The sequence below is a fragment of the Labeo rohita genome, chromosome 24, assembly GCF_022985175.1.
Source record: "Labeo rohita strain BAU-BD-2019 chromosome 24, IGBB_LRoh.1.0, whole genome shotgun sequence".
In the NCBI taxonomy this organism is placed as follows: Eukaryota; Metazoa; Chordata; class Actinopteri; order Cypriniformes; family Cyprinidae; genus Labeo; species Labeo rohita.
In genome coordinates, this window is record NC_066892.1 from 26,640,628 (window position 1) to 26,655,250 (window position 14,623).

The window sequence follows — 14,623 nt, forward strand, 5'->3', positions numbered from 1 at the left end:
GTCAGTTTCATTCTGTGATCCTGCATGTCAAATAGTATACAACTAACTAGTAGTCTACATCTTGGGCAAGTTTCTTACATTAAGTTTTGCACCTGTCATAATACAGTACATAATACGTCTAAAGCATATAAAAAGAATAAACTGGTTACTATATAAACTCTTTGATTTAGCTTAACACTGTAAAATAAATTGTGCATCCACAATAAACTATAGTAAAATTCATTTACATGTCTCGACAAAGGTTTTTGCTAATTTTAATAACGTTATTTAATAATATGTGCCTCAGAATGCACATAGTATCGGCAACTCAGTTGTCAGACTCCTCTGTAATCCTTGGGAATCCTTGAGAGTTAGAATTGATTCATTCAGTTCTTTTGGAGTCAGGCATGATTGAAATACTGACTTTGTGTTGTACATTTCAAAGCAAAACAACCCATAGTAACTCGATATTACTGTCTATATTACTGTATCATCTGTAAAAGTTTCTGAAAACTCTCTGGCTCATGGCAGCACACTAAGGCTTGTCAATGATAAACACACTGATTAAAATTTCTTTAATGTCAAATCTAAAACAGCAAAATCAATTATATCTAAAAATAAATATAATCATGACTGGAAAACAAATGTGAGATCAGTCTCGAGATCTTTGCTTCTAATTATTTTAACAGTTCAAAAATAACAGGAACAAAGATCTGTGGGTTTATAAATGTTTTATTCACTTTTAATGTCACAACATATTGCAAGTACTTAGTAATCCGCTAAAACTTTAACAGTTAGTTGAAATGGCTCATCGGTTCTCTAAGAGTCAGACAAGACAAAAAAAGCTGTCTTTCTGCTCTGCATGCATTTTTGATTTGTTCATTTCAAACTGTTTCTTGGCTCATTTGGTGCTCCACAAGAAGCATGCATGCTACATCTGTGCATCCTGCATCATCAATTAATTCAGTTTGATTTTGTAAAAATGCTCAACTTGTTACTTGTTCAGAATTGGCCCATTTCTACCACTGAATAAAAAATAAAATGATGTTATTGCAACTTTTTATTGCGCAATTCTGACTTTTTTTCTCAGAATTGTAATCTAAACTTGCAATTGCCAGTTATAAAGTCAGAATTGCAAGATAAACTTGCAATTATGAGAAATTAAGTCATAATTGCAAGATACAAACTCAGAATTCTGACCTTTTTTCTCAGAATTGTGTGATATAAACTTGAATTGCAAGATAAAAACTTGTAATTCAGACTTTTTTTCTCACAAATGCACATTTGAATCTCGCAATTCAGACTTTTTTCTAAGAATTGTGTGATACAAACTCACAGTTGCGAGTTATAAAGTCAGAACTGCGAGATAAACTTGAAATTCCGAGAAAAAAGCTATAAAGTCAGAGTTGTGTGATATAAACTTGAATTGTGAGATATAAACTCACAATTCTGACCTTTTCTCAAAATTGTGTGATATAAACTCACAACTGGGATAGTCAGAATTGGGAGATTTTACAATTCAGACTTTTTTCTCAGAAATTTTTCTCTAAATTGTGAGAAATAAACTTAAAATTATGAGTTATAAAGTCATAACTGCATGATATTGCATGATATGACAGTTCTGCCTTTTTTTCTCAGAATTTCATGATATAAACCCACAATTGCTTATAGAAGCCCATTCCAGCACTGGATAAAACTAAACAAATATACAAGATTGTGAGGTATAGGGCCAGTTTTACACAGAAGACATGTAATAATAAATAAATTTTGCATCTCAAAAGGAAACTCCTACAAATGCATATTCAGTAAGGTCAGGCGCAAAAATAGCTGTGTCCACGCCTTTTCAGCACTAATTCTTCAATGCACATCTTTAGTAAAACCTGACGGTACAATTTTAATGCCAAAAGACGGTTTGCGCTGATGTACGCAGAAAAATCAAAAAGGATTTTTTAAAAAAGAATTGCGAGTTTGTATTTTTATTTTTTTTTAATTCAGTGGTGGAAATGGGTTTTTATAAAAATCGGACATCGCACTATTAAAAATTAAATAAAAAATGATAAAAGTGAAAGTTCTTTATGGCCTCACTGGTTCCATAAAGAACCTCTAATATCCATGGAAACCCTAAAGGATCTTTATATTTGAAAAAGGTTCTTCAGATGTTCTTCACAATAAGAAAAAAAAGGTTATTTTTGGGACCCAAAATGGTTCTTCTCTATATGGAATCACTATGACAAACCCCTATTTTGGAATCAATATTTCTAGCGTGTAGCCTAGATGCCCTTCTCTATGCAGTTAAACTAACTGAAGACTACTGTTGTTGAGCTCAAATAAATACATAAATAAAGCAATCAATAAATTGATCAATCAGTCATAAAACTAGTCCATACAGTTAATCTTCCAAGTCTTCTGAAGCTATACAATAGCATGTTTTAGAAGGTTTGTGGATATACTCTGCTATGAAAGTTCCCAACCTCATTTGGCATGAACATTTGCATCCTCGTGTTTCTGGATCGATTTCCGACCTAAAATTGTTAGAAAGATTTAATGTGTACTCCTCCAAGATCTGATACATTATTGTATTCTTTGAGGAACCCCAAATAGAATGGTTTGCTGATTAGACGAGAGCCAGAGAGAATATAGTAGGCGAATGAGCTGATTCAAAGTGCTAATTTTAAAGACGAGGCGTTGGATTAGACTGCCGTGCATTTTATGAATCAGCACTGGTGAGAAATCCTCACAGGAATCTTCTGGGCAGCAAGAGTTCAGTCAACTGTCAAATTAGCTCGTAAAACAATAATATCAGCAGTGCATTTTAAAGGTCCACTGAAGTGCCTTAGTTATTCTATGTGGCGTAATTTCAACTGAAACAGGAATACGGGACGGGACATATCGATCAGCCCCGCCTCCTTTTTAAAATAGCCAATAGCGTTTCATTTATATCTGCTTGGGCCAGAGCCGTTGAGCTCAGTAAAGCTGCATTTGACAGCCACAGTCCAAATGATTAGCCCCTAGATTCAATATGAAACTCTTACTAAAACAAAATAGTGATCGTAATGCTGAGGCTGTGTTGTTTAATATATAGCCGATTCGTTCAACATATGATCCGCTCCGTGTGATCGCATCTCTGGACCGGAGCTAAAGTCCAGAGCAGACCGTGCTATTCAGCATACAGAAAATACTAACACTGTGAACAAGTGACCGATCTCAGCCGCCACTTCAGCGTGTGTTTATAGTGTAGGGGGCGGGACGCTTTCGGATTCTAGAGATCATTTGATTGGACAGAAGGTTTTTAGTGCAGCGTGATGCAATCAAAATCGTTGATCCATATTGGCAGAAGTAAGATAATGTAAGTTTTGAATGCTTATATCTTGTAAATGCAAATCTCTGATCACTTATGCCATTAATTATGAATCTGGAAAAATGAACATGTACAAATTCTGACATACAGTAACCTCTCTATAGCCCCAGTTGATGGAGAAAGATGGAAATTTTACACCATTAATATCAACAGTGTTTGTAATGTAAATCAGCTTGGCCTGCCATCGGACAATGACATTTCGAGTGTGTTTATGGAGTTAGAGATGATTTTGCAGGAGTTTTGCACACTTGAGATATAAAAACAGCAGTTTCTCTGACTTTTTGGTGTTTGTAAAAATAGTTTCAGGTTCAGTGAATGTTAATTTCCATGGAGACCATTTGTTGATTATCACAGACAATAATAATTATCACAGCATGTTTAAAATAGAAATCACTGCACTGCATTGGTAACAAATTAGTAACAAGAAATGGATATATGGCTATAGGTTCACAATAACATACAGGTTGATTACCTACTGACCAGCAGGTAGGTGGCGTGCAAATGAAAGAAATATGCTTGAGATAAAGAAGACGTCTCCTGTGAGATGTTTGGCCATGCTGGGTGGCACAGGGTTGGCATTAGCCGCAGAGAGCTGTCTGGACTCATAATGGAGACAGATGTTTCGCCCGATACTGCATTAACGTGGAGGAGAGGATGGCTGCACACCTCACGCTCAAACACTCACACATCCTTTAGTCTGAATTGTTCATTGCAAAGTCTCCTTTTCTCAGCCAAGCTGAAGGTTTTAAATGTAAATCTGGTTTTATCAGACTTGCCTGCAAAGGTCATGAATAGCAGATTCAGAGTTGAAATTGATCAGACTTACAAAGATTAACCCAAGAAAAATGTAGCCAGAAAAATATACATAGTGAGGCAACCACCCAGAAAACACAGGCATGTTTTTGGTTTTAAAAATCTTTGGTTTGGTTCCGTAAGTGGTGCATAAATGACACACTTTGTCTTTAAAGTCAGCATGCAATGCAACACCATCTGTAGGCCTACAGGCAACTAAACGCACACCTAAGTACGTCTCCGATATCATCGTTCCTTTGCGCATGAAGTCCAAATAGAGGTTGAACTTAAAAGCTCAAATATGATTCACAGCCATCCAACTCTGTCCATCTGATTTACAAACTAGCCTGTAGTCAATAAAATATCACTTACAATACAAAGTAGAGAATGTAACAGTCCAGAAGGCACAATAAGAATATAAGTTCTTTATTATATATATATATATATATATATATATATATATATATATATATATAATTTATTTATTCCATATAATGTGTTCTAAAAGTGCACAAAAATTACAGAATAAAATGACATTTATAGGATAAGTTATTTTGTATAATTGAAAGCCTCACAAAAAATGTAAGAATGAAAAATGCACAATTTGTTTGAATACTGAGAGATGCCAAGACTTTGAATATCTCAAATATCCAACTTAACCTTGAAATATTGTGTTTAAACATAGCGACTTTTAATAATTTAATGAGAACATCTGGCAAAAAAATATGAAAGCTTGTTTCCACAATCGGAATACTTTTTCACAATTCATATTTATTTTGTTTGTACTTTTGTTTGTACTTTGTACTTTGTTTTTTTTTTTTTTTTTCAAAACTCACAATTCTGAATTTTTCTCTTGAATTTTAATATTCATCTCTCAGTTCTCAAGAGTTTTTTTTCTCAGAATATCTCTTGATTATGACATAAATATTAACTGGAAATTCTGAGGAAAATCTGACTTTATATCTTGTGACTTGTTCTGGTTTTCTCTCAATTTTTAAATTCGCAATTACGCTGTTAGTATATACCATAATAATAATAATAATAATAATAATAATAATAATAAATGCATTTTTATGTTTAAATGTTCTAATAATAAATAAATAAATAAATAAAAATAATAATAATTTCTCAAGCTAAATAAATTCACATGCTATAATATTCTAATGATAATGATAATTCTGATAGTAGTTATTATGCCAATTATAATAGTTAAAAATTAAATTAAATGAATTTTTTACATTTTCTAATAATAATAATAATCATAAAATTCTATGCATTTCTCAATAGTAAAACATAAATTCAATGCATTTTTACACATTTAAGTGTTCTTATTATAATAATGTCACTAATGGTCACATTTTTAAAAGTTTGCATGCTTTGTAATACAACAGAGGGTTATGCATTAATATGTGTAAAATGGGTTTTGAAGCATTAAAATAATACTAATAATAAAAAAAATGATTGAACCTTTTTTTTAAAGACTAATCTGCTACAAATTTGGCTTTTCACCATATTGTTATTGTTATTGTAATTTCATTGGTTATTTGCAGCCCTGGAGAATATGATCATATGAAATCTGTCTATTACCCATTTATGAGCAAACCTTAAAAGCATCAGATCATTTGTTTGGGTGATGTTTGTCATAAAAAGTCATAAAGAGAGAGATAAATGTGTTTTGAATGACCAGCTCAGATGAAATTGTTGCCCGCTGATGGTGTCACACTCTGTATATGTGCAGTTATTGTAGCCCAGCATCATTATTGTTCCTCTGGAGATGCTCATGATAATATCACACAGCGATGGTGAGGCGGGATCGGCTCATTAGATCACCCTGGGCATCCGGGACTCATCTGAAATCATACGGTAATACAGTTACAACAGTGTTTATTCTCTGGATCACTGGCTGTGTTTGTCTGCTCGGCTCTGAGCCTGTGAATCTAAACCGGGAATTCAAACGCACACTGTAGACACAAATAAAGAAACATGGACAGTATTAGTTTTATAATCTATTCATAATGAAATCTGGCTTGCAATATTTGCATTTTCTTATTGCATGTTTTATGTAACTATAATAGTCATTAGAGACCATGTGAAATCAAAATATTTGACTTCTAGGCCTTTTTTAGGCCTTCAATGTGCTACTGTGTTAAAATCAAGAATCGTTTTGGCATACAAAAATGTTCTTATTTGTTTCAGTAACACCACTGTACAATTTATAATGCATTATGCAAAATATAACATCTCAGAAGCACTCTTATTAACTTGAAATTAAACTACTGAAAATAGTTTTGAATAATTCAAATAAAGATATATAAAATAAATAAATATTTAATCAAAATAAAATAAATAAAATAAGATAAATAAAATATAAATATTAGATCCAAAAATTCTACGAACAGAAATTTGAAATAAAATGACTAAAATTACTAAAGCTTAAATAAATAAATAAATAAATAAATAAATAGAAATATTTGTAAAAAATCTACTAAAAAATTACAAGCACAGAACATTACTAAAACTGAAGAAAAAGCTAAATAAAAATGTTTAACAAAATAATAATAATAAAAATGCCAAAGCATTCAAAAAACTAAAACTAAAATCAAAACATGCAGTATAAAAATAAAAGCTATTCAAAATGTGAATAAAAACTATAATGGTATATAAATAATACTAAAATAACACTGCTATAAAAAAGGCTGCACAAATGCGCTTTGTATAAGGTTATGAATAGTATGAATATTCATGATTTAATGTTTATTTATCCCACCAATATAAATCTTTGCTATTTGCTATTTATGTAGTGAAATCTGCCTTATATTTGAAGTTTTGCTCATGAACAGATGGACTGAAACTGAACAATCTGCCATTGTGCCAATAAATAAAAGAGATGACAGTTTTGCTTAACTCAGGAGAGAATAACTTTCCTGAGGTTTCTGTTTCAAATCAGACATTGAAAAATGAAATGAGTAAATCTCCTTTTCTATTCCACATCTGTCACTTGAGAAACATGAGAAAACACTGAGCTTTCAGCACAACGCCAATATAAGCTAAGTTCTCCCTCTAAATCACTAAATGTCAATTTCAGACTGTTCCTCTGTCATCCTTATTTCATTTATCAACATTTATTGCCTCAGAATGGATGTAGATGTTTCCGATCTACCTGAAGCTCATAAAAATATGATGTAAACACTGAATGATGTTTCTCTTTATGCCTGACAAATTAGGAAGCTGTAATGTTTTTCTTATTAGTGCTAAACGGTGCATGTTTAATGGAAGCAAGCTGACTAGAAATAAAAAGGGAAAATGAAAGCACATGCTGTGTTTTAAAGGGGAATGAGGTTGGTCTTTCACAAATGCAGTTGTAACAGAGCTGCTATTGCCTTTCTTGAAACCGTTTAAAACAAGCAAACGTGATAGCGCAGCTCATTAAATCAGTTCAATAGAAAGAAAATCAATGCTGGCTTCCAACTACATTTCATTGTATTCGCATTGAACTGTTTTAATGAGCTGTCACATCAAGTATTTGTTTGCTTGTTTAGAACAATTATGGCTTTGAAAGAGCGATTCCAAGCAATGCATCTGCATCAAACACTGTTTTTATGTACGCTACCAAGTCTCTTCTGCTCACCAAGCATGCATTTATTTGATCCAAAAGTAAAAGCAGTAATATTGTGAAATATTTTTACTATTTAAAATAACTGCTTTCTATTTTAATATATTTTAAAACGTAATTTATTCCTGCGTTCAAAGCTAAATTTTCAGCATCACTACTCCAGTCTTCCGTTTCACATGATCCTTCAGAAATCATTCTAATATGCTGATTTGCTGTTCAAGAATTTTTCTTTTTATTATTACTTATTATCATGAATATTTAAAACATATTTTAAAAAAACTTTTACAAAATATTATTTCAGATCAGTGCTGTTCTTCTGAACTTTCTATTCATCAAAGAATCCTGAAAAAATTCTAATCAGTTGTTTTCAACATAATAGTAATAAAAATAAATGTTTTTTGAGCAGCAAATCTGAATATTACAATGATTTCTGAAGGATCATGTGACACTGAAGACTGGAGTAATGATGCTGAAAATTCAGCTTTGAAATCACAGGAATAAATTACATTTTAAAATATATTCAAAGAGAAAACAGTTATTTTAAATACACTGTAAAAAGTTTTTACCAGTTTCAACTTAAAAACTTAAGTTCAGCTGTCTTAAAATTTTAAGTTAAATTAACTACAAGTAATTTCGACTTACTACAATAAAGTGCTTTTAAGCTGATTTAACATTTTAGTTGAAATGACTTGTACTTTTACGTTGATTTAACTTAAAATTTTAAGGCAGCTACTTAACTGAAGTCTTTAGGTTGAAACTGGTGGAAAACTTTTTACAGTATTTGTATTGTTTTTACTGTACTTTTGATCAAATAAATGTAGGCTTGGTGGGCAGAAGAGACCTCTTTAAAAACATTAAAATCTTACTTTTCAAAAACTTTTGACTCTCACAGGAAAATGAATCTCAAATTTTGGTTTCCACTGAATTCAATTTCATCATTGCTGATAATGAAAAATGTTTCTTGAGGAGTAAACCAGCATATTAGTGTCATTTGACACAAATTCTGCTTTGCATTACAGTAATAATTTTTAAATATATTTAAATAAAAAACAGTTCTTTGAATTTTTTAATTGTTCTACTTATTTCTGATGTAATAAATAAAGGTGAGCAACTTCTTTCCAAACATTAAAAACCATATTTTGAAATGTAGTATATCTAATTAAAAGTATTATATTATATTATATTATATTGTATTATATTATATTATATTATATTATATTATATTATATTATATTATATTATATTATATTTGATTCAGTATTGGTGCATATTTCAGTTCACGTTTTAATACTTCAATTATTTTGACCACAACATCACAGCAGGATTTTATTGATATTTGTATAGACCAGCAGAAGTGCTGCGCTTCCACAAGTGAATCAATAAATGGTTTGGTCATTGGAAGATGCCTATTTATATCAATCAATAATAACAATAAATGTGTGGTACGTGACTTGCGCTGAGAGACTGTGAAAAGAATATCTGTCTTTAACTGGAAAAGGATAACAATGGCTCTGTCATTCATGAGGTAATTGTTTCTAAACATGTGCGCTCACATCCTTCTGTTATACTGGAGACTCATTATTACACAGAGATATGAACAGACACAGGTTCCTCCGGCAAGACAGGGACAGATAAACATCTTAAAGGGATAGTTCACCCTAAAATTGCAACTCTGTCATTATTCGTCAACTGTCATTTTTCATTTTTGGGTCAACTATCCCTTCAAGAACACTCTTTCCATTTGCTTTCCTTCTTTCACATTTTTGTTATGTGTTTGATTCAAAACAAGTCCCTTATTTTACAGTTATAATAAGCAGGACAAATGCCAGTTCTGCTGTAGACCAGATAGCATGCATGTTATTTCTGAATGCAGAGAGGGTTTTCTTAAGGGATTTTTTTATGTCTACGTAACTCTCTTTTCTTCAGAACTGGTCTGACTCACTCCTCATTCAAAATTCATGTGAAAGAAACAACCATTCTCTGTCTTTTCTGTGTATAAGGCTATAATTGGATAGAAAGAACATGACCATCTTTCAGGACCCGTGTGACATTCTATATTATATATATAAAAAAATGGGGGGCGGAATTTAGTTATAATTGAACTACTGTCATGGCCAAAAATACTGGCACCCTTGCAATTCTATCAGAAAATGCAACCCTTCTCTCAGAAAATTGTTGCAGTTGCAAATGTTTTGGTACTCACATGTTTATTTTTTTTGTTTGTTTGCATTGGAACAACACAAAAAACAGAGAAGAAAAGTCCAATCTGATACAATTCCACATAGAACCCAAAAAATGCACTGAACAAAATTACTGGCACCCTTAACTTAATATTTTGTAGCACCCTCTTTGGAAAAAATAACTGAAATCAATCCCTTCCTGTAACCATGAAGGAGTTTCTTACACCTCTCTACTGGAATTTTGGACCACTCTTTTCTTTTGCAAACTGCTCCAGATCATTCAGATTTGAAGGATGTCTTCTCCCAATTGCTGTTTTCTTTTATCTCTCCACAGATGTTCTATGGGATTCAGATCTGGACTCATTGTTGGCCATTTCAGAACTCTCCAGTGCTTTGTTTGTAACAATTTCCAGTGCTTTTTGAAGTGTGTTTCGGGTCGTTGTCCTGCTGGAAGACCCATGACCTCTGGTGGAGACGCAGCTTTCTGACACTGGCCACTACGTTGCGCCCCAAAATTCTTTGGTACTCATCAGATTTCATGATACCGTTCACACAGTCGAGGCATCCAGTGCCAGAAGCAGCAAAGCAACCCCAAAACATCTTTGAACCTCCACCATGTTTGACTGTAGGGACTGTGTTCTTTTCTCTGAAGGCCTAATTTCTTTTTCTGTAAACAGTGCCATGATGTCCTTTACCAAAAAGCTCTACTTTTGTCTCATCTGAATACATTCTCCCAGGAGGATTGTGGTTTTGTCACATAAGTTTTGGCAAACTCTAGTCTTGCTTTTTTATGCCTTTGTGTCAGCAGTGGTCTCCTACCATAGTGTCACTTTTCATTCAGATGGCGACGGATAGTTCGAGCTGACACTGTTGCACCCTGTGTCTGCAGATCAGCTTAAATTTGTTTGGAAGCTAATCAGGGTTCTTTATCCACCATTTGAACAATCCTTCGTTGTAATTTTTCATTAATTTTGCTCTTCTCTCCACGTCCAGGGAGGTTAGCTACAGTGCCATGGGCTGTAAACCTCTTGATGATATTGCGCACAGGACACAGGAACATTAAGATCTCTGGAGATGGACTTGTAGCCTTGAGATTGTCCATGTTTTTCCAAAAACAATTTCTCTTAAATCCACAGACTTTATTCAAAACCACCACTCTTTACACTTCTTTCTTTTCTCTATGCTCAGTGTGATACACAACACAAAGGTTGAGTCAACTTTTCTCCATTTTAACTGGTTTCAAGTGTGATTACTATATTGCCCACACCTGTTACTTGCCACAGGTATGTCTGAACACAAATTACAGGAGCATCACAAGCTTGAAAAGCAATTATTTCTTACAATTTTGACAAGGTGCCAATAATTTTGAGTTCTGTGTGAAATTTTATCAAGTTCGACTTTTCTTCTCTGTTTTCTTGTGTTGTTGCAGTGCAAACAAAAACAATAAGCACGTGAATACCAAAACATTTGCAATTGGAACAATTTTCTGAGAGAAGTGTTGCATTTTCTGACAGAATTGCAAGGGTGCCGATATTTTTGGCCATGACTGTATAAAAAAGTGATGCAGGTTGCTAATTTGATTTATACAAGCAACTATTACAGTTGCATTTAATTTTATTTCAGTTAACATTTGTTTAATTTTGTGTTTTTACTTTTATTTTTATTTTACCATAGTAACCTTGAATCAGACATATGATTTTCTCTTGGTAGATGATAAAACAATCTAGAAAATCTAAGTCTGTATTTACATTACATGGGTCAAGTGACCCAGTTCCAGTCGAATTTGACCCAGGAATAAAGCACTTGCATTTCAATATTCTCCAATCAGTTTTAGGCCTCATTCATATGTGGAAATAAATGTGATACGAATCTGAATGAATCAGTTACATGCATTTGTATCTGCTATGTAAGCAGACAGATCGGATGTTCTCCTATTAATGAGTTATACGTCACTGAAAAAGCAAATTATGTCAGTTTAGATGGATGCTAATGTCAGTACGCCTACCTTGGGTTGTTTTGCCTAGTGTATAGTGTAAAGAATTTTGAATCCAGTGAAAAAATGAATGTGCATGATGGTAATCAGGGATCTGAGTAATCCGAATCTCTCACCCGTCTCCAACAGCACAGCGTTAACAAATAGCAGGTCTTTGATCTTGCGTGACTGTATTAGTGTGGCAGTCACTGGCAGTTTTCCATTGGCTGAACATACCATTATGATCTTACTTATCCCAGGACGTGTTTCACTGAACAGAACACCATCTAGCCATTTCATCTCATTTAAAACCGCAGTGTCATTATTACAAGACAATTCATGGGCAGCCAGGCTGGAATTACCTTTAGAAATTGCTTCATTATAAAATATGGCTTAGTTGACATTTCACGGACTGGTCAATTGCCTGACTATCGGAGCTGTTGAATGCTTTATAAAACTGTTCAGTTCTGTTCATTCATTGCTGGTTGTAGCACACACTGCAGAAACTGTCAGCGTTTGTCCCTCGAGTCAGTTTCCCAAGAGATTATGGCCATTTCTCTGCTTAAAACCATTTGTCTGTGCTCGTTTTTAATAAGCACAATTTTTAAGGCAGAACAGCCATCTAATCTGAGATGTCAAAGGAACATTCAGGTTCATTCACTCTATTAGCAATATACCATTTACCATAGAAAAAGATTTTAACTAATATTTCAATTCATGGAAAGAAACAAAAATGTTAAAGTCTGGTGAGGTAATATTTTACAAACTGAAGTGCAAGTCAACAATATTTTTTGTGATGATAAATTATTTACTATCGCTTTGTTTTTTACATACTCATTAACACAAAAGCGAATAAACGTTTCTGACCAGAAAAAAAAAGAAGTGCAAAAGAAGTGTGAAGTGTGCTTAATGTATTGACTGTGCACTTGTAGTGTACTTCAGATCCTAAAAAATCATTTTATGTCATAAAATTGTATTTGCAGATAATATATTACTGAGATGAAAGATCACTTAAGTACACAGTAAAAAACAATTTGTTGAGTTAACTTAAAATAATCTGTAACCTGGCTGCCTTAAAATTTTAAGTTCAGTCAACTCAAAAAAGTTTATTCAACTTGAAATGTTAAATTATACTAAGTGACAACTTAGATATTTGAGTTGAATCAACTTAAAATTTTAAGGCAGCTGGGTTTCTTACCCATCTGTTAAGTTTAGCAAACACACATATCTATGTTGTTACTTAGTACAACTTAACATTTCAAGTTGACTAAACTTATTTTAGTTGACTGAACTTAAAATTTTAAGGCAGCAGGGTAACAAATTATTTTAAGCTGACTCAACAAATTGTGTTTTTATTTTTTACAGTGTATACTGTACCTAAAGAATTCACTTTCATGGCTTTTTTGGCACTTAAAAGTAAAAAGTACACTTTGTAATAATGTAAAATGTAGTTTCACTACTAATTATATTTTAAATTAATGTTTAAATGCATTATCTTTTGTCATACTTTAAAGCAGTACTCTTATTTTGATGCATTAACATACTAAAACACTTGTAAGGTACTTATTTATAATGTTAAAGACAATAGAATTATGAAAATACATATAGATTTGTGCTTAAGTCATATGCACATGGGTCAAAATGCACTCTAAAATACTCATTTTAGTTGATATAAATACTAACTATTTTCAATTAAATTAATTATTAAGTGAAAAGAGTTTTAGAGTTTATTATTTCCATAATGAGTACACTTGCTGAAGTGTACTTCTCTTTTACAAGGGTTTCAAAATTGAGTCTGTTATACTTTAAAACAAAACAAAAACTTTTGCCTGTTCTTCATACAAAGTTATTGACTTTAAAAGACTTTTTAAAAAATAGTGTGCACAAGTCACACAAACTACATAAAAAAGAAATGGTACAGAAACAGTTTTCCAGTTTTCATTCAAAAATTGTTAGTCTCACAAATAATTATGAAGAAACTGCAAGTAACACATGGAATTAAATGTGAAATGTGAGAAAACGCATAAAATATTTTCTTGTAAAACCATTTTACTTCAATGGTTTTTGCTTTATTTATCTTGAAACATATTTTTTTACAGTATATAATGGTGTGATTTTGGTCAATTTGAAGCTTAACAGGATTTTTTTTACCTATTTAAAACCTCTTTTTTTTACCTTTTCCCCTCTTTTCTGGAACATTTAATGTAAAATATTCACAGTACAGCCTATCCAAACTCATTACTGATGGTAAAGCATTCAATACTGAACTTCATTCCACAAACACACCCTGTCGAGTCAAAGAGTATGACCCAAACAGACATCTCCTGACCTTACTGTCAAATCAATCAGTATCGATCAATAAATTAGCATGATTCATCACTTCAGTCGATGGCATCGGGGCAGCAATGATAATAAATAAAGGTGAGAAATGCTGAGCAGAGGGTTTGTGTTGTGAGTGATATGAAAGCGCTGGAGTCAGTCAGGCATAGTTATGAATTACATCCCACCAGAATTAGCGGTGTGAATGACTGTTGTGTCTGGGCAGGCAGGCAGCCGGAGGAGTTAGAGTCCCATAGGGGCGGCGAGTTTACATCAACCAGTCTGAGCTGAGCTTCCGCTGGTGATCTGTCTGTGATTAATAATGCCTCTCACCTCACTGGGCTTACCTCAAGAGAAACGGAGATGCTTGCTGCAAAGAGAAGCATCATGGTTCTTATTGCTCATATTCA